At 37.8% G+C, this 21,816-nt stretch overlaps 1 long non-coding RNA gene across 1 annotated transcript in view; it reads left to right on the top strand.

Moving 5' to 3' along the window:
• Nucleotides 1–21,339, top strand: part of LOC134471498 (uncharacterized) — an 83,064-nt gene extending 61,725 nt beyond the window's left edge. The window contains exons 2-3 of the long non-coding RNA XR_010040947.1: nt 17,109–18,484; nt 20,314–21,339. This is a non-coding gene — a long non-coding RNA (uncharacterized LOC134471498). The remainder of the gene's footprint in view (nt 1–17,108; nt 18,485–20,313) is intronic.
• Nucleotides 21,340–21,816: the final 477 nt, after the last annotated feature.

The following is a 21,816-nucleotide window of genomic DNA, read 5'->3' as shown; positions in this document are numbered from 1 at the left end:
TGTGATAATTAGGTATCTAAACACATCCCTACACATATACACACCTGCACATACACTTAGGTGTTTGCCTCAGGCATACTCACAAATTGACTCAACATAGATCATAAACCTAAATATAAGATTTAACAGGAAGATATAAGGTAAAACTTTTTGATCTTGGTTAGGCAAAATGTCCTTAACCAACACCAAAAAGCACAGCTGTTAATAAAAAATTGATAAATTGGAATTCAGCAGCATAAAGAAAATTTGTGCACTTCAAAAAACTCTTAGAAGTCATAGAGAAAATGTTTGCGTATTATAAAAGTATCAAAGAACCTGCATATATATGTGACTTTAAAATTCAGTAATAGGAAAAATAGCACCATTAAAAACTGCCTGAGAGACTTAAAAGATAGTTCAGCAAAAACTGAACTAATAAGCACATGAAAAGATGCTAAAAATCACTAGTCATTAGAGAAATGCAGTTGATGATTGAATCAAATAGAATTTACGTACAATGGAAAAGCTATATAAAACTATATAAAAGTCAGATAATACCAATTATTGGTAATAATGTAGGAAAACTGAGCCTTATAAACCAATGATGGGGTTATAAAGTAATGAAATCACAGAGGAAGAAAATTAGCAGTGAGCTACAGAGTGAAATACGAACTTATTATATAATCCAGTAATTCTATTAGTAGGAATATCCTGAAGAGAAAACAAAACATAGATATACATAAAAACATACCCGCATGTTTATAGCGGAATTATTCATAGAAGCCATCTGTGCATATGAAATAATATAGGCTTATGTTTGTTTCCCTTAATCTAGGTTTATGTTTATTTTCCTTAATACTTTAGATTTCCTTACTGAGATCTCACCTCCACTATTGTTGCTTTAAAAGGTTTGTGGACACTGTATTGTTCCCTCTGTATGTAATACCCTTTCTTTTCAGAGTTTTCAGTTTATCTTAGATTTTCTGAAGTTTTCTTATGAAATATTCTTATCTTCTCTTGTGTTTGACAACATGTAACGTTTTCCAGTCAGAGTTTTGTCTTTCTTTTCTTCCTTTGTTCTCTAATACTTCCAATACTTATTTTGTGTCATTTAAAAACATTAATATTGTGTTTGTTGTGCTTACTATATTATTGTTTCCATTTTCTTTAATAACTCTATCTCTCATGACATTTGTCACCTAGTCTGGAATTTGCTTTGAAATGATAGTCCTCATTTATCCTCAAGGTCTTTGCTAAGATGAAGAAAACATTTTTCTATTCATATCAGTAACAGTGTGTTCACGAGAGAACAGGGAAAAGCTCTAATGTAAAAAACTACAGAAAACTGGATTACTATACACAAAACCACTCCTCGAACAATTATTTCATCATCATCTGCTTCCTGTTACCTTCCCTAGATTATAACTCATCATGTGGTTGAGGGCGAAGAGATGGGGTTCAACATCTGGGGTCCACAATCTGTACCTACTTCTCTCAGGTCATTTTCTAAGAGCTTCTGCAGAACTGCACACCTGTTCCAATGTTTAAGACCTGGAGAAGCACCTGCAATTTCAAGGAAAGGGACAGGCTCTAAGTGTTTTCCCTTTCTCCCTCCTGGCATCACTGACTGGCTATGGTCCACTTTATGACCCTCATCCGCTTGCCGCCTAAGGCTACAAGTAGCCTTCTCTCTTTCTAAGTATTTCCCACAGTTGTCGCTAAGTCTGCAAAAGTTTCTTTCAATAGTTCTCTCACTCACCATTAATCATAGAAGAAAGACCCGGAAGATCATACTGGTTTTCTTTCTTGTTGGGAATCAGAATCAACTGGTGATTGTTGATTAGTATCATCAAGATGAAGGTCAGAGGTTGAGTTAAGTTAAATAAAGTATTCAAGAACCCATCACCAGAATTCACATCCACCTCTCTGGGTCTGAATATCTCTATTTTCTCCAATGGTTTGATCTGTCCCTGGGAGAGTTTACGTGCCGTGAATCCACATTTCACTGGTTGGTTGGCAACCACACTTTTCCTTTACATTCCTATCCTGAGCTGATGAAAACGCAGGTGGTGTGGGTGAAGGGTTGTCTTCAGGGGGATAAACTCCCTGAAACTCCTCAAATGAGCAGCTGCCACAATAAGCAGCAACATGGCCTCCTCTGTGTTTTTCCGCAGAACAAATCCTCTGTTGGTTTCTTTGACCTTGAAACCTTTGTGCCACTGCTTTGCACAATTAGCAGAATCTAAATGTGTATTCAGGTCACATCTGTGCTGAATTGTTTTATTTATGTTGATTGATTGTGGATTATGACACAGCGTCCCTGCTTATCCAGAGTAACTGGACTGAGGATTTTTAAGGACAGTGAACCATCTGCAGGAAGGTCAAGAAGATGGAAGATGGTGATACTGCAACTTGATAATGTAAACTCCAAGCAGGAATTTTTATTAAACCATAAAGAACATCTGTACCATCTTAAGACTGTGAAAGCTGAGGCTTATTAGACACTGGCTGCATAATGAATTTTGTATATAGTCATCGTAAAACTTTTTTGCTGGCTCTGGTTCCTGAAGAGGGCTATTTAGTATATTCCTGCCCTGGGAAGTGTTTCAGTGTTTCTCTCCATTACTGACAGTGATCAACAGTAATATGTGAATAACTTCAGAGCGTTTTGGTCCTAACCTGATGTAGCAATAGAAAATTCTTTTCTTTTTATTGGTATATTTTTGCGATACATAATTACCTTCATTTAGGGGAATTGGTACATGTATATTATGAAGGAATATGCTCATAAAATTTTTAAAAGTACCAGTTTTTTGAACTACTGTATCTTACTTTAAAAACTAAAAGAGTTATGTGTGGGCTAACCTTATAGTTTGTGACTTACTCCAATTCCCAGTGAGATTCTCTGCATTCTAGAGACATGAGCAGTGCATAGTTTTGTAGAACTGTGTGTTTTTAGTGCCTGGCAGCAAGACATGTCTTCATGGTCCTGTAGTTTCATGTTCTCCTTAACATAGCAATAAGCAGCTCTGCTTTGGAGGTGATGGGCTAAACTCTAAAGATTGGGCCTTGCTCTCTAAACCCAGGGACTCATTGAAGGTATCGGGTACCAGGACACAATGACAGTGCAGAAGATGCTGGTGAGACTCTCACCAAGTGAAGCGCTGAGTCTGACCTTGCTGGTGAGAACAGCAAAGGCCTTGGCCAAGTCACTGACTCTGTAAGCACCAATGTCATCCACCCAGTCACCATCTTAAAGAAAATAGGCCATTTTTCAAAACTGCCTTCTTCAAAACATTTATGATAGTGGGTTGTTTTATTGCTTATTCAGATATAAACAACTGCATCAGCATCAGCAACAACAAAAACAAAAATAATCTTCTTTGGCTCCTTATTCAGGGCTTCGGGAAGCTTTGACAAGGTCAGAGAGCCCATATCATGTGGACTCTTTCTAAATTAAGGACAAGTAGAGGCAAGAGCAGAAAATCCTCTCAGGAAGTAATGAGTTTCTTTTTCTAGGAACTGTTGTTTTTTTCTCTAATATTTATTCCCCAATTATTCTAATTTTTATTAAAAGAACCATGACTTACATTTAAATATCTGGTTATAACTCCAGATAAAACATATTGATCTCAACGTGTTATCCAGTGATTTGTTTAGAATAGGCTTGAAAACTGATTCTGGAATAAAATTTTGCTTAAATCCTTCTCATCTTAAGCAAGAGACTCCAAAAAACAGTGTTCCCTTTCCGGCTTTAGTTTTGTCTTGAGTGGATGTCATATTTTTTTCAGCCATCGTGCAGATGGTAGAGAGAAGAGACAGAAAGTAACTAGGATGAAAAGTAATTTTGATGATACCCTTGAGTTACAGAATAAAACCACCCTATGTCAGTTTATCTTCTTTGTTAAAAAATGGGCTTTATCTTTCAGAGTAGTTTTGAATACAGCAAAACTGAGCACAGAGGATAAGGAATTGCCTTGTACTTGCTACCTCCAGCCTGTGCACATAGCCTCTCTTCTCAACATGCTGCACCAGACTGCTGTGTTTGCTACAATCAATGAACCTCCAGTCAAGCATCATTGCCACCCAAAGCTCCATGGCTTACACTGGGGTTATTCCATTAAGGTTCACTCTTGGTATTGTACATTCTATATAGTGATGAGATCCACTAATATGCTATCATCTAGGGGTTCAGGTGCAGTTCCAGGTCGGGTATTAATTACTTGCATAATTTAAGGCAGAGCTTTGCTTTTCTAGAACAAACAGGGCATGCTTACCATGGTGGGAACTAACACCAGCTTCCCCAAACTCATTTTGCTTAGATCTCCATGTACTAATCAGCACATGGCCTTTGCTCTCACAGGGGAAGATGACTTGGGTACTTTTTAAATTGATCTAATCAGACTGAAGAGGGGGAGTGTGAATGCTTGACCAGGAGACTCTCTCTAGCTATGTATGGACAAACCGATATGAGTTTCTGTTCAGCCTTGGTAGTCTTCTCATGGCTCTGAGGAGAACAGTCATATGGTAAAGTCCCTACTGAGGACAGAAGATGACAAAGAACTGCTTTCACTATGGGCTGATCATGCCATGTGTGGAGTTGATTCTACTCTGCAACTTCTGTAAAAATTATAGAATAAATTTATGGTTGAAGTCATTTGGAGTCTCAACTTTGTCCTTTTCAGTTCATATTATCCTAGTGGATACCAAGAATTCTGTAGAGCAAATGAGAAACTGCAACTTAAAATATTGACATTATATACACTTGAAATATTACACTATGTGCATTTCAAATATTGGGTTTTTTTTCCATTGTATTAAGATATTTCATATGGACCACTGGGAAGAAGAAGGGAACTCTCCATAGGTCTTAAATTTCATACTGGGGGAAAAAATCAATGAGATATTGTTAATTCCACCTTATAGATGAAGAAGTGGAGTCTCACAGAAGTAAAGGATCCAAAGATACCTGAGTGATACATGTCGGTTAGGATATCCAACTGTTTTCAGTCAGTGTTCTTTGCATGATGAGTTGCTTTATGGTTTGTTGTTTTGGCAACAATAGTGTAAAAATGATATTTGAACTAAGTAAGATTCATTCAAAAGTATAATAGCACGACTAGTGATAGAGGTGCAAGAACCCCTCTGATATTTGGGACCAAAAATGATGCTGGTACACCCAGAGCTTAGGGCTGGGATGAAGAGGGAAAGCTTCAGGAGCTGGAGGGGAAAAAGTGAGCCGAGTGGATGGGAGGAGCTGCCAGGTGGGCAATGGAAGAAGAGATGAGGGGACAGTAAAAGCTTTTGAATTAAAGCCTGACGGAAAAGAGGTGATATTTAGTTCTTTGTTTGATTGTTTGTTTGTTTTTAAAGGAAAGGCAAACACAAAAGCTATTGTTAGGAGTCAGAGTAGAAGAAAGTCAGGTGTCTCTCTCTGTTCATATTTCTTTTTCGTTTCTCCCTTTGAAATGTATACCACATTCTACCTCTGACTTCACTTCCATTTCTTCCCTGCTGTACTAATATTACCAGTGGTGTAAATCTTCTATCACTGTCTAATATCTATCTATCTATCTATCATCTAATGGACAAATAAAAATGTGTGTTTATGGCGCCCACCATGACGTTTGCAGTATGGGTCCCCCAGGGTGTGACAACGTGGAGCTAGAACATGCGTTACCTCACATACTCATCTGCTGTTATAATGGCATTACTGCCTTAAGCAGGAGAGCTTCTTAAATTGATTCCAAATGAAATTCTGTATTCTTTGATGGACATCTTGAACCCACTGCCACCCACCCCTAGGTGCCACCATTCTACTCACTAGTCCTGAGTTTGACTTTTTTCTGATTTTATATATCAGTAAAGTTATGTGATAGTTTTCTTTTGGTATCTGGTTTATTTCACTTACCATCTAAGTCATATTTTTAAGTGCAATCATTACTACAAACATGTACTAAAAGAAGACATGAAGAACAATGTATGTTGGGAGGATGAGGATTAAAAAGGACTCCTCTGTCCTTGGGTGGGAAGGTTAGCTAGGGTAACCACTATGGAAATCAGTATGGACATTGTTAAAAATACTAAAAGTAGATCTAACTTTTGACCCACCTATTCTAAAAAGAGTTAAAGACATCTTATCATAGTGATACATGTGTACCTATATACATAGCAGCATAACTCATAATACCTAAGCTGTACAAATAGGCTAGATCCCCGTCAATAGATAAATATATAAAGAAAATGTGGTGTCTACACAGCATAGAATATCATTCAGTCATAAAGAAGGATGAAATCACATCGTCTGGGAGAAAATAAAATGTAATCTTAAAGTTGTTTTGGTTTGCATTTCTGTGATGGGTGAGGATGTTGAACACTTTTTTCATAGTCATTGGCTATTTTTTTATTTTAAAAAACAAAACAAAAAAGGATTGAAATGATACAGAATTTCAAAAAAAAGAAAGGAAAAAAGTGGGGAATTAACACTAATATATTGCATATTGTTATCTCAGAACTAGTTCAGGTTACAAAATCTAGATACAAAAATGATTAATCAAATAATGACAGCACAAATTGTTCTTTTTGATGAACTAAGACAGATTTAGTAACATAGTTATATATCTAACTTACAGACAGGGATAATTTGACTTCCATTCCTATTCATATTCCTTTTGTTCTTCTTGTCTGGTTAGGCTGGATAAAGTTTCAATAACTTTATTGAACAAGAAAGGTAAGAAAGGATGTCTTTATCTCTTCCTGATTTTACAGGAAATACTATCAGCTTACCCCATTTAGTATGATGCTGGTGGTAGGTTTTTCATACATTGTTTTTATCAGTTTGAAATAAGATCCTCCTGTGCTTACTTTCATTAGGGTTTTATTGTGAAGAGATGTTGAATTTCATCAAAGACTTGTTTGCGTCTCTTAAGATGACCATGTGATTTTTATCCTTGATTCTCTTTATGTAAATTTTAGAATTATTGATTTATTTATGATAAACCATTATTGTATCCTTAGGATGAAACTGACTTGGACATGGAGTATATCTTTTAAATAAATTGCAGAGTTTGGTTTGCAAGAAACTTATTAAGGATGTTTGCATCTTTGTAAAAGTTGTTGGCCTTTCCTTTCTGTTGAGTTCTTATTCAGTTTTGTATCATGGTAACACCAGGGTCGTAGGATGAGCTTGGAAGCATTTCTTCCCTTTCTATTGCATGAAAAATTTTAAGGAGCACTGGCATTAGTTTTTCTCTAAACAGCTGATAAAATTTGTTGAAAGATCAAATAGGCCCTGGGCTTTTTGTAGATGATACAGTTTTTATTGATTCATCAAATTTATTGCTTGTTATTGAACTGTTTAGATTTTTATTTCATTTCAGTTTCAGTAGGTCATATGTGTCTAGGATTTTACCTGTTTCTTCAAGAATCTCCAATTTATTGGAGTGCCAGTTTTCAAAAATAGCTTCTACAAATTCTCTGATTTCAGTGGAGATGCTAATGATTTTGTTATTTGAAGGTCTAATTTTATAAATTTGGGTCTTTTCTCTTTCTTTTGGTAAGTATGGATAAGGTTTATTAATTTTGTTTATCTTTAATGAATCAATGTGTTCACTGATTATTTATTTTCAATAATTTCTGCTCTGATCTTTATTATTTCTTTCCTTCTACTGGTTTTGGAATTGGTTTGCTCTTGTTTTTCTAGGTCCTCAAGATGCATCATTAGGTTATTCTTTGGGATCACTTTCTCCTTCTAATGTAGGCCCTCAAAAGCTATACACTTTTCTTTTAAAACTGCTTTTATTGTGTCCCATTGGTTCTGATTTGTTGTATTTTCACTATCATTTGATGCTAAGAATTTTAAAATTTATTTTCTAATTTTTTACAGAGAACCATTTATCATTAAGAGTGAATTATTCAAACTCTGTATGTTTTTGTCTTTTCTATGCTTTCTTTTGCTGTTGATTTTTAGCTTCATTGCATTGTGATCTGACAAGATGCATGAGTTTAGTTCTTCTGTATGTATTGCAGTTTGCTTTGTTGTCTAAAATATGATCTGTTTTGGGGAAAGTTCTGTGGACTGCTGAAAAGAATATGTATTCTGCCGATGTTAATCAAAATGGTCTTTAGATACCAGTTAAATTGAAATCATCTATAGTACATTTTAACTGTAATGTTTATATATTGACTTTTTTGTCTAGTTTATTTGTCTTTTTGTGAAAATGAGATAGATACGTATATCTGCTATGATTTTCCTTTTGTGTCAAGTGGTGTTTGTCTTATGAAATTGTCCTGTGCCTGTAGATTTATTCTTGTTATTTTTACCAACATGTAGTGACATTCCTTGTCTCCTCTGACCAGTTTTGATTTGGAGTCACCTTTATTAGACATAAGTACGGCTTTTTTCAGATGCAAGTACATCTACTCCTGACTGTGTTTGGTCTCCAGCTCAATCTCTCACTTGCTGTCTATATGTGTTTTTGCAAATGAACTGTGTCTCTTCAGGCAACACAGAGGTGAATGTTGTTTTCTAATCTGATCTGCTAGTCTGTGTCTTTTAATTGGAAAGGAAAAGCCATTTATTGTGCCATTATTGAAAAGTTCACTCTCATATCTGTCTTTTAGTTGTTTTTCCGGGGTTTGATTCATTTCTATTTCTTATTTATTAAATAATTCTCCAGTGAGGTTTATTCTTTCCTTTGGTCTCAAAATTATCATTGTCCTCACTATCTTTACTGAGGATTCCCTGCAGTATTTTCTACAATGCTGTCTTATTTCCTTAGCTTATCCTTACCATGGCAAGTCTTTATTTCTTCTTTGGTTTTGAAGGATAGTCTTTCAGATCATAATAATCTAAATGGGCAATTATTTTTTTTTCAGGCCTTGAAAACGTCATTCCAAATTCACTCTTCCCTGGTCTATATGGTTTCTGTTAAGAAACTGCTCTTACCCTGGTGTTTGGGCACTCCTTTCTAACAGCTTTTAGTAACCTCTATTCATATTGAGTTTATGGAATTTTAATCATGATGGGAGGTTTGTTTTGGTGATGTCTATGTCTAGGTTTGGGTTCTAAATGCCTCTTTTTCCTGAACATCTATCTTATTCTTCAGATTTGTGAAATTTTTGGTAACAATTTCAGTAATAAGATTTTTTATGCCATTAGCTTGCACTTTCACTCTCTCTTTACTGCTGATGATTCTTAAGTTTGTTCTTTATGACACTTTGGATAATCTTTATTTTTTGTTCTTTTTTTATAGTACCAAATGAATATTCTGGTACATTCATTTTGTCTTTAAGTCTTGATATCCTTGCTTCTGATTTATCTTGCCCACTTTCAGGACTTCCAACTGAAATTTTCATTTGAGTTATTGAAGTTTTTGCTTCTAGGATTTTTGCTTGGTTCTGTTTCAGAACTTTTATCTTAGTTACTTTTTATTTGTCGCTGGGGCAAAATACCTGATGCCCAAAGTTCGGAAATGTTTATTTTTTATAATTTTTGGAGGTTTTAGTCCATATTTAGTTGGCTCCAAGGCAGTGTGGCATGGCAGAGCAACAGTTTATAGTGGCTGCAAACAGCAAGGTAAAAACCAGCAAGAGGGGGCTGGGGATTTAGCTCAGCGGCATAAGCGCCTGTCTTGCAAGCAGGCAGTCGTGAGTTCGATCCCTGGTACTGATAAAAAAAAAAAAAAAAAAAAAAAAAAAAAAAAGGAAAAAGACAAAAACCAGCAAGAGGGTGAGACACGCCTTCTTCCTGCCATTATATCACATTTTGGCTCCATCCCTAGGCCAGTAGAACACTCACACCCCCAATCTAAGCCCTAGGCGATGAACCAATCACAAATACATAACACAAAGGCATGAGGTTTGGGGGCCACCAACATAAACTATGACAACTTCAATCTCTTTATTAAAGTACTATTTCATATTCTCTGTCCTCAGTTTGTTATTTATTTTTATGTTCTTCAAACTCTTTGATAATTTTATAACATTTAAAAATTCTTTGTTTTGGATTTCATCTACTTCATTTTTGGTGAGATTAGCTTTTGGGAAATTGCAAATTTTTGGGTGCATCTTGTCTTGTTTCATGACTCTTACAAATTTTTTAAAACAACAAAAATGATGGAACAGAATTTCAAAACGACATAATAGAGGATTAATAATGGTTAACATATTGTATGTTGTTATCTTCAAGATAGTCCCTCAGATTACAAGATTTAGGCATGAAAAAATGATCAAGCAGTGAAAACACAAACTGTTCTTTTCTATGAACTCACAGATATTGTGTTTTTGTGTTGAAGTTACAGAGTGTTGGTATGAGAAGTTCTTTAATTACTGTGGTGCTCTCTCTGGTAAGTGCCCCTTGGCTTTAGGTGTAATCGAGAGAAACTACTTCTTCGACCTAATCAGAGCACTAGGTTCCATCCGTGTCACTACAGTGTGAGGAGAGGACAATGATCAGTTACATCAGCATCCAAAAGATCCACCATAGGTCAACGTTTCATTTAAAACTTCTTTAAGCATTTCTCTACTCTTTCACTAACTCATGCAGATAAAGGGATTGTGACAATATTGGATAGGCTAGGAAGAAGGAAAAGAAGAAATTAAGAAAAAATTTTAAAAATGGGGAAAAGAGAAAGGGAAATGATATCTACATACCGAAAAGAAAAGGGGGGAAAGGTTTGAAGGGAAGGGAAAAATAAAAATATAACAGAAAAGTAAGACAAGTTATAGGGAGAGTGAATTCAGTTAAACACAAAATTGGAAGACCCAAGTGTTGACCTTGATGCGAGGAGAACCTGGCATACAAAGTAAGATCGTCTAGAACAACAGAAATCCCTAACACTCATGAGTTACCCATGCACGTATGCCTTCCACACGCACTGAAAGAGAAAGAAAAGACAAACAAGTTTTAGTAATAATATTTATATACCAGAAAAGAAGGCAGAGGAGGGATTTGAGAGGGTATGGGAGAAGAAAAAAGCAAGAAAACAAAGAAGGAATATAAATAGAAAGTGAGAGATGATCTAGGGAGACTGAGTTTAATTAATGAACCAGCAAAAGCATAAATTGAACAAGCCCTATGTGACCACACTTGCATGAGAGTCTATATGTAATAAGGCATTACAGGAACAAAGGCAGTAACTAGTACTGTTACACACACACACACACACACACACACACACACACACACGTCCCTCTGCATGTTAAAAAAAGGAACAAGGTTGCAGTGGTCTTATACCGCAGTTAATTCTTAAATTCTTTCTGATAAAAAGGAGATAAGGCATGAAAATCATTTCACAAGGCATGAAATTCCTTCTACACTTGGCAACGAGGGCTTCCGAAAACCCCAGTTATCTGCTGAGTCTGGAGCATGGGCCATGGCTCTGTGAATTTCCTGACTGTGCTTTTGGAGATGTGGTTGGCCAGGGTCTGTGCACCGCTGGATGCTTCTCAGCAAATTGGAGGGGGCACTGGCATGCAGAACCTGTCTTGGTACAAGGAGCCAAGGTGACCAGCTTTCTCTGGTCTCTGCAGCAGGGATCCCAGACTCAAACTCCCAGATATGCAACTATATGGCTGAATCCACTGCTGACCCTTATCTGGAAACTGCCTCTGTTGGCGCTGTTTGCCTGACTGAGGTTCCCTTGGCCCACGGTTTGGTTTCCTGCAAGCTACTGACGGAAGTTTTCTCCTGATCTCCTGACTGCGGTTCCACTGTGTCTGTCTGCTTCTTCCTGGGCCCACATGAACTAGTGAGGCACCTCCTCTGCTGATGCGACCGCAGATCTGCTAACATGGCTCCCTTCTCCCTTTGATCATATCTTGCTTCCCCCTCCATTCCAGCCTCCAGAAATTCTTAAGCTTCTGAAAGTTGTTATTCTAGTCTGTTTATTTTAGCATGTTTGCTACTTATGTTTGTGTGTCTATGTAAGTGAATGTTGAAGACAGTTGGTGATAGCAAATTAGAAGGTCCAGTTGGCAGATACAAAATTCTAAATGAGCCATAATTAGTGTCTCTAAATATACATTTTTTCTTCCATTGAATGTCATGTGATGAGAGTGGCATAGTTCCTTCGTGGGGAAGTATTTCAGGATGGGATTTTGAAAACATTAATAATCAGGAACTTATCTTTCTAATAGATGGGTCAGCCAAATGTTTATTGAAGCTTGTCACAGTCAAGATCATTGTGTTCTGGTTTATAGGGAGTAAAAAATAACCATTATGAGGGAATTAACACGGCAAAATATAAATTTTGCAAGTAATTAGGCAGCTGTATATTTATCAGTACAGAATGTATTTTAATTTTTAATCAGGGCTTTTGTTCCAACTGACAAAATAATGGCTTGTTTGCAATCTTCCACTGAAGCAGACTTCCCAAAACGGGAATTGGTGCATGAGTGGCCCCTTTGAGTCTCATTTGCCATGAAGTCTGATGTATCATGTAATTCCCTCAGTGAGAGGTCCCAAGGATATATGTGATGTTTCAAATTGGCTGTAATTTTCTCACATATGATTCACAAGGTAAATAAAAACGATCTGTTTTAGCAGTGCCTCCCAATTTACTGGGAAATGAAAAAGAAATATTATTACAAATGTATTGGAATTACTCGATGAGAAGCCCCAAAATGTTTTTTATGGGCCTAGAATGCAGATTAAATCTCCAGAGAAACCTCAAATTTGAAGAACTCCAATATAGATTATTGTTCTGTTGCTCCTAGCAGAAATCTTCCCATCTATCTCCACCTCAGTCTTGAAAAATATGCACATAATTTAGATGCAAAAGATATTGGGATTTCAGAAACACACCTTTGCATCCCTAGCAATCATTTCTTAAGGAAAGATTATTTGCTAACGTGAATAGATATAGAGGTGTCTGTGGAGTCTTTAATAAAACACCAGGGGGAGCTTCAGAATTTAATCAGAAACTTCAAATCTGTACTCTGACTCTTGGTTTACTAGCTGTGTGGCTCGAGCAAGTGATTTCGCCTGCCTGTACTTTACTTTCTTCATTTATACAAATGGGATTGTTTTAACTGACCAATAATTTTGTTTGATTATTGTGGTGATTTTACAATACATGGCAAGAGAAAACATATGATTTAAAGAAAGCTATTTGACTTCTGACTTTAATACTGTGTCATTGAGCAAATAACTTCCATCTTTAGTTTCAGTTTATTTCTGTGAACAGAAATGAACATTTCAAATCATTCTTGTGAGAATTTTCCATAATTCAGTTAGAATTTCTTGAACTACTTAGGAATATAATAACTTTTGTTGGGTGAGTAAATACAGTTAAGACCCTTTCTATTTATTTTTTATTTTTTCCTTGTTAGCAAACTTTTTATCTAAATCTCCTATGATCCAAGCTTTATAAAAATCCAGAAACAGGGTCTTCTTCCAAGGTCTTAGGTACTCAAAGCTTGAGAAGGATAATTTAAAAATAAGTAAACCAAACAGTCCTTTTTGTGGATTAAAAACTAGTAGTCAACTTAACACCAGCTGAACTGAGTCAGCATGGTGCTGAGTGGAAATGGCCCACCTGAGGAAAGTTGCCAGTATAAAAGGGATGTGGAGAGGACATGTGTAGCATTGTGGGTTATCCTAAGTGTTGTTGTTTGGAGCCGTTGGTTCTCTTGGAGGAGCTTGCTATGCTGGCTTTCCTGATATGAATTCAGCTATTCTCATCAGAGCAGCTCAGGACCTTATTGCTGACAGTAGCTGGGGTTCACTCTGGGGGAGCTCTTGTCCTTATGTTGAGCATCACTTCCTGGCTCCGGAGGGTAGGATGTGTGCTGTTTAACTTATAGAAATTCGTCATGCTGGCTTTCTTATATGTATTTGGCTGTTCTCATTGTTGGAGGAGCTTGGGACCTCATTGTTGCTGAGGACAGCTGTGGTGCTTTTCAAGGGAGCCCTGGTCCTTACATTGAATGTTGCTTCTTGGCTCCAGTGCAGAATCCTCAACCTACTGGTACAGATCCTTTATCCTGCTGGCATAGACTTTCTAGCTTCCACTGCTGACCTTGGGGCCTTCCCAGTGTAGACTCATAAAACAGACTCATATGAGTCCTTGTTGTGGGCTCTAAGCCTCTAATCGAACTTGTGGGAGACACTGTCATGAGTGCTAGCTCTTCAGCTGGATTTAAGCAGGACATTGCTGTGGGATCCAGGCCCTAGGCTGGATTTTCTAGGTCTTTAGTGTTGTGGACAGATTTCCTGCACTTTCTTGTACTTAACTCTGGGTGACCATCATAAAATAATATTTGAAACTATATGTGTCCTGGATGTGATTTGTCTCCTTGCAACCCCTCACTACAACAGACCTATAGTGGGTCCTTTATAAAAAAGCTCTAAAGATCTCAATTATTATAGCTATTAATATTTGCCCCAAACCCAGACAATGTAAAGTTATCTCTATTCTACTAAGGAGGGGGTAAGGGAAGGTCTGACTTCATGCCACTATTTTAGAGCCTCACCTTTTTGTCATTGGCCAGAGGTCAGGGTTCTCTGGCAGCGTGTCATCTTTCAAAGAGGTCTTGTTGACATACACTGGGAAGGTGTCCAGTAAATGTGTGAAGTGAGAACTCTGAGTCACCTCGGGAACTCCACATAGACCTGGATCTTGGCCTTAAGTAGAACTTGGACCTTGAAGTTGCTTGTGGTGGAGGGAATATGCAACAAGCCTTTGTGGGTGACCATCAGAACGTTCTCTGCTGTGTGAGGTCACAGTTCACAGGCACTGAACTAGGCTATGTGGACATCTGGGGCAGGGATCACTCTGCCAGCAACAATGCCCAGTTTTGCACAGACTTAGGTCTCTCAGTCCAATTCCCTCACAAGCCTCAGCAGGTGCTAGACACCCCTTTTGTGCTTATCCCTGGCCGTGCCTGAGGACCAAAGAGCAGCTCCACATAGACAAACCTAAGGCAAACATGCCATATGTGAGACCCACTTCCACATTGGCTAGAGAGCTCCTGCCTAGCTTCCTGGAGTCTAGGTCCAGCCAGTGATCCTCAGGGGGTAAGGGACGGGGGTAGTGCAGCATGCTGCTAAAGAGATTAAAGGTGGAGTTTTGGGCTCCTCTGTCCACAGCAGCTAGCCACTCACAGTGCCTCCTCTTCCCAGGGCAGGTGGGCCAGTGGCACAGGGATACTGGTTAGGTCGGTGGTCTTGTCTCTCCTGACGTAGGTGTTGGTGCAGATATGGTACATGCTGAGTCAGTCAAGTAGCAGCTCTGTGACAACCAACAAGTACTTTTCCATTTTCTCTGCAGAGGTTGGGCACGTGACCAGTGCTGAGACATCGGTGTTCATCAAAGCAGGGTGCCTGTCCGCAGGTCTGTCCATCAACAGATCTCCCTCAAGAGTGAACTACATTTTAAAAAACACTGAACACCTTTTGTGAATACTGGTTTCAAGCAAAGGTGCAGACCCCAGATAATGCCTTGACGGAAGGGGACATTAACAATGACAGAGGCAGGAGATCCTTAGATCTTTCTTTTCTTATGAATTCACATAAACACCACTAAGGTATAAACTTCAATACAGGTTGACTTGGAAAACCAGCAGAAGGCTTTGTTCCTAAGGGCTTAGAGATGATATTTCATCCATGAAGCCCAAGATAGAAGCCCACAGGGTAGATGGAAACCCTATGGAGAAAGCAGCTGCCTGTCAAGTGGATCCATGAGAACACATCTTCTTTATTGGAAATCAAGTCCAGGTGGGAGGTAGTCATTGGCATTCTGGTGTCCTAGGTCCAGTTCTTTTATTTCTCCTCATCCAGGTTCCCTCCTTAGTAGACATGAGTGATCCATTCTTGGGCAGGCTCTTTATAGAACAGTAATACTTATACCAGTAGTAATTATCTGCGATGAACTAGTCTTCCTGAGAAGGGTTAAGCTCTCTGTGCTTCTGGAGATGCAGATGTCAAAGGAGATCTGTTGATACCAGCCATCAGTTCACCACCTCAGGAGTCATACCGCCTGGTCAGTCTGCATCCAAGTCATGTTCTTGTCACTATGTCATGGACTATAATATGATAGAAACTTTCTGTCTTAGTTACTTTTTACTCGTTGCTTAGACAAAATATCTGAAGCCCAAAGTTGGGAAAGGAAAAGTTTATTTCTTACAGTTTTTGGAGGTTTCAGTCCACACTTAGTTGGCTCCAAGACAGGCGGGCATGCCTGGGCCGCAATTCATGGCGGCTGCCAACAGCAACCAGGAACCAGCAAAGAGCAAGACACACCATCTTCCTGCCATTCCATCACATCCTGGCTCCACCCCTATGTGGGTGGAGCAATGACACCATCAATCCAAGCACTAGACAATGAACCAATCACAAATACACAATGCAAACTCATGAGGCCTGGGAGCCACAGACATAAACCATGACACTGTCATACAGCCAGGCATCTGCCATGGACAGCTGTATGGCTCCAGGCTAGGCACATTTGCTCTCTGGGCTTCCATTTCCACATCTGTAAAAGGACACTAGATGATGAGTAGGACCTCCACGTGCCTATCCACTGTATTTATCCTGTGCCATGTGACTGGGTACATGGGAATCTTAATATCTTCACAGATGATTGATAAGTATATGATCTTATGGACACTTGAAAGATAATCTTCCTTTAGACCCCAGACAGGCTAATTTTTGTACTAAATTTCACTTTGTAGTGAATAATAGTAAGATTTTCTTTCTACAAGAACTAGAACACAAGTTTCCACTCAACCTGCTGCCTTTCATCATGCATAGTCCCAACCCTGCTGTTTTTGAGGGTGTACAGTGCATTTCCCCCACACCTTGTAAAGGGGAGCTGAAGGAAACAGTGCAGTGTCGTGAGCATTTCAACAGGCTGGGAAGTCAAGGACACAGGTATTCCAGTGCTAGGTTTGTCATTTAGTGTATATGTGGCTGCATTATGCCTTATTTTCTCAGCTGAAAAATAACCATCCTGCCTACTGTCTTCAAAAACAATTGATTTTTAAAAAAATTCTTTATTCTCCATGGAAAATTAAAAGGAAGTCATTTCCTAGTATGAAGAAGACAGATATGGAAGGTGGTTGGTTTTAACTTCCTTCTGTTTCAGCTCCAGTAAGTATCTGTTTTGTTTTTGAACTGTCTTCTGCAGGAATGCCTCATTTGCAGAGAGCTCTAAATGGGACAAACTGGAGCAAGTATGCCACCTGCTCATGTGACAGTACCTTATGCATCTTCATTGGCTGTCCACGTGTCCATTAGACCAAGAGGAGCCATGAAGCAGAGAACAATCACTTTCTTCCCTCAGCAGACCACATGTTAACTGAATAGGATTTACTTATGCTTTGTAAGCAATGTTATGCTGTGAAGCAGTGTTGGTGGTTGTGGATACAAGAAAGAATATTAAGATACAACCATCTCAAAAATCTTGAGAGATGAGCCTTTAACTAGAAAATTCACATTGGCCAGAGCAGATAAGTGAGGTAGAAGTTGAGGGGAGATAACAGGTTTTGAGCAGGCGTTGGTAAACTATCTTCAGTGAAGTGGATGAGAAATATTTTAGTTTGCTGGAACTGTGTCTTTGACAACTACTCAACTTTACTCACCTTAGACATCTGCCAAAGAGCAAACATATGAATGGGCCTGGTTATGTGCCAATAAAATTTTATTTATTTATGATCATAATAATTTGAATTTTATATTATCCATTTTCTAAAAAAAATAGAAATATAAAAGTAATTCTTAACTCCCTGGTAGTACAAAATTAAGGACAGGTGACAGTTTTTGCTTACTTAATCTAGAGCTGTATCTGCAGAGTTACAAATTATAGAGAACCGAGCAAGGGAAATTATAAAAATTGTAAGAAACAGTCTTTAGACTTTTCCAAGCTCTCTGGGTATCAGATCAGTGTGTCCTGCTTCACCCAGAAAATGGGGGTGTGCTTTTCTTGAAGGTACTGGCTGATCCTTAAGTGCAGCCTGGGGCCATTAGGATTTGTAGAAAAGATAAAGAAAGTAAGGACTATTTACAGACAGATTTTGGTTCCACAAGCTGTGATCTACTTTTTGCTATTGCTTATATATATTTGCACTCAAAGTTATTTGTCATCCCTTTTCTTCTGGCTTTGACCCATCTCCTTTCATAAAATATTCTCCTATTCCTGTTGTCCTCCTGAAGGAATGGATTTAGCCTTCTGAAATCCTTTTTGCTCTACAAGGAGATTTGGTGTAAAGTGAGTGAACCCTTATGTGTCACACAAGGAAGTTTACTTGCTAAAATAAACTGACCTCCTGACGGTCTTGCTCAGAATGAGCACCATACAGCAAGTTTTCGGGAGTGCATAGACACTGAGTATCTACAAATGTCTTCTATTAATTAATCCCACTCTGGAAACCTGTACTTTTCTTCCTTATTTGCATAAAACACCTGAAAATGAGCATCACTGAGAACAGTGTCAAGCCTGGATAACTACAAGTTTCATCAGGTACTAACTGAATGACCTTCAACACATTTTCTGAATTTTGTCTGGTAAGCATTTTCCAAATAGATTTGATAATATATTTTTATCTATTATCTAATGTTGGAGGCATTTTTAAAAATACATGAAAACAAATGTATTAGACAGGTTTAACTCCTTTGTATATTCGTGTATGTATGCTTCAAATTCTTTGAAAATTTTATGGTGTCTTTAAAAAATATTTATGTAGATATACACATACACTGCAGGAGTATAGAAAGATAAGATATTCATAAATATGACTTCAGATTTCAAGAAGTTATCTTTGAGCAAGGACAGTGTGATATAAGATAAAGATCATTGAATTTAGGACATCAGACATGGAAATCAGACATGCATTGTAGGCTTGTGTCCATTCCTAATTGGTTACAAGGACAAGAAATTTGCCTAGTATCTCTGAAACACTATTTTGTCAAGTTTAAAAATGGGGATACTAACCCCTGCTGTCATCATACAATTATTTTAAGAACCGACTGAAATTATGAAAAGTGTTTTATAAAAAGTAAAGTGCTATGCAAATGTAAGTCTTGCCTCATTAATATCATTTTCTTTCCTGAGGCGCCCTTACTCTGCTCAGTGATTCTAGGGATAAATAATTTAGAAACAAGTAGCAGAAATCATCAGCTAAAATAATGAACTTTTGGAAACTTTTATTGACAAGTGAAATATACTTACTGAATTTTTCCATATAAATCTAGGAGAGCCAATGCCTTTTATTCAAAGTGCCTTTTATTTGATTCAAAAAGAACCCTCAAAGTTCAGGGAATGGATGTTCACTAAATTCTCAAATAAGTTCCTTCCATCATAGTCCACAATTATACATTTATTTGTTTTTTTAAAAATTTATTGCAACAGACTATTGGGTCATCGAAGCACCAGGACTCTGATGCTCCCCTTTGATTTTGAGAAAGGAGAACAATGTCTTTGCCAGAGTCCTGAGGGGAAGTGAATTCTTTCCCAGCTTCTATAGAAGGTCAGACAACTGGCCAGTTTTACCAGAGTAGTCAAGCAGTTAGTTGAACTAATTGCTTCCCTGAAATGACTTTCCCTGACTGAATATACTAGGTGTTTGAGTCCAGAGGGCTAATTTCATATTACTTGCTTGACCAAGTAACATACAAACCCTCAGGCAGTATAGTTTAAAACAAAACAAAGATAATTAGAAAGTGGCTATAGGAACTGTTTTCATATATTGAGCACCTCTTTTGTTCTGGTATGCTTTCTCTCATGGGATCGAAAGATTCTTATTCTGAGTATATGATCCCTACAGAGGATTAAATCAAGCCATTTATAGGAAGAAGAATTTCTTTCTTTGTCAGTGAAAGAACTTTCATTATAGTTTCTGCCTACTCATCACGAGAAAATAAACGTAAGTTGAGATAAACAAAAACTACTAAATGATAAAAAGAAAAGGGCTCCTGCTTTTTTATGGGTGTGGTTTGGTGAGCAATGCTGTGCTTTTTTTGACATGATTTGATTGAAATTGTACCACACATAAGGCAACACATGGTACAAGATACTTCTGGGTAACAGAAGTTGGGCAGACAATAATATTTAAAAGGCGAAATCTAGATGAAAGAGCTGGAGAACCACAGCAAACTACCACTAGGACATGTGACAATTTATCTTTATGTTCATATGTTTAACTCTTTGATTGTCTTCCAATTGTATTTGTTACTTCTGTGTGTGGAGCCCAATTCTATTCTCTCCATTCCAAACCTATAAATCCAAATACCTAGTTTTATATCTGCAGGAAAATATCAATGGCATATCTAAGTCAAAAAGCTCAAAACTTAAGTTCTTCTCCTCCTAAAACTAATATTTTGGAATCTTCTTCCAGAGTGATTGACAATACTATTCAAAGAGAAACAAATAGGAACAAGAAGCCAATTTGACCTTCCTGGGACCAACGCAAGCCATGTGGGTCCTAGGAGGAGAACAGCCAGCTTCACCCTTCCCATGAGTCAGCAGAAGCCATGCTGGGCTTGAGAAGGGTAACAAGGAGAAATTAACAAGAAGCCAGTTTGCCATTCTCGGCACCGTGCTCAAGCCATGCAGATCCCAGAGGGAGAACGAGTCAAATTCACCCTTACCTTGAGTTGGTTAGAGCATGTTGAGCCTGGGAAGAGTAACAAGAACCACGAGAAGCCAACGTGCCCTTCCCATAGACTGACTGGTGTGTAAAGTAAGAGACAAAAACACCCTCCCCCTCCCATAAGCAGATGGCTGACTTGGAGGACACGTTGACTTGATAGCATCTGAAGTACAGAAACAACTTAATGCTTCTGTTGTTTGGCTGACTTTGCAGGCCTGAGCCTGGTGGTACAGCCCTCTACTGAGAGGATAACAGGGTGCCGTGTAGCAACTATGGGAGGTTTCCTTGTCTTGTTTTTGAAATCCAATTATTGTTCTCACTGTTTTGTTTTGTTCTATTTTATTGTTTTGTTTTACTTAATGTCCTGTTTTGATTGATTTCATTCTGTGTTATTTAGTTTGATTTTGTTATATCTGATGGTCTAGCTATAATTTTGAAGATAACAGAAGGCGTTATGGTAGCCAATGCTGATTTCCTGTTTTGAAATCTTATATCACTTTCATTGTTTTATTTTGATTGGTTTTATTCTATGTTTTTTTTCTTTTGATTGATTTTATTCTGCTTAGTTTTGTTTGATTTTATGTCTGATGATATGGACAGCTATTTTAAAGAAAACGAGACATGATGGTAGCCATTGTCAATTTCTTATTATTTTGTTTTGAAACCCTGTATCACTTTCCCTGTTCTGTTCTGGTTGGCTTTATTCTGTTTTGTTTTGTTTGGTTTTATTCTTTTCAAAATAAAAATTAACAAAAGGCAGCAAATCACAAACATGGATGATTTTTGAAATTTCATTTCTCTATAAATGTCAAAGCTAACTCATTTCTTTGTTTTTCATCCAGCAGTTTATCAGCATTTACATGCACTATTATCCTCTAAATGCTTAGTAAAACATGGTATAAACAACCCACCAACCAATCAACAACCAAACAAACAAATCTTCCTTGGAAACTGGGGCCCTGTTTTGAGGAAGGAAAGATAGGTTACAAAGTAAACAGATACACAATGTGAAAAGTATTGGAAAAACCCAGCCATACCATAAGATTTGGAAAGAGGGAGGCTAATTTACATGTCATCAGTTGACATGTCTTTTCAGGGATTTGATTTGTGAGCTGAGAAGATGCTGGCAAGAAGTGAAGAGCACTGCAGGTAGAGGAAAGAGGAAGTACAGGGGGCTAGGAGCAAGATAAGGCTTGATGTGTCCAAGGAATGCAAAACAGACCACCCTGGCTGGACAAAGAGGAAAAG

The sequence above is a fragment of the Cavia porcellus genome, unplaced genomic scaffold (assembly GCF_034190915.1).
Source record: "Cavia porcellus strain 051 isolate PalLab524CR breed Dunkin Hartley unplaced genomic scaffold, mCavPor4.1 scaffold_18, whole genome shotgun sequence".
NCBI lineage: Eukaryota > Metazoa > Chordata > Mammalia > Rodentia > Caviidae > Cavia > Cavia porcellus.
Note: the sequence above shows the minus strand (reverse complement) of the source record. Positions and strands in the feature narration are given on the sequence as shown.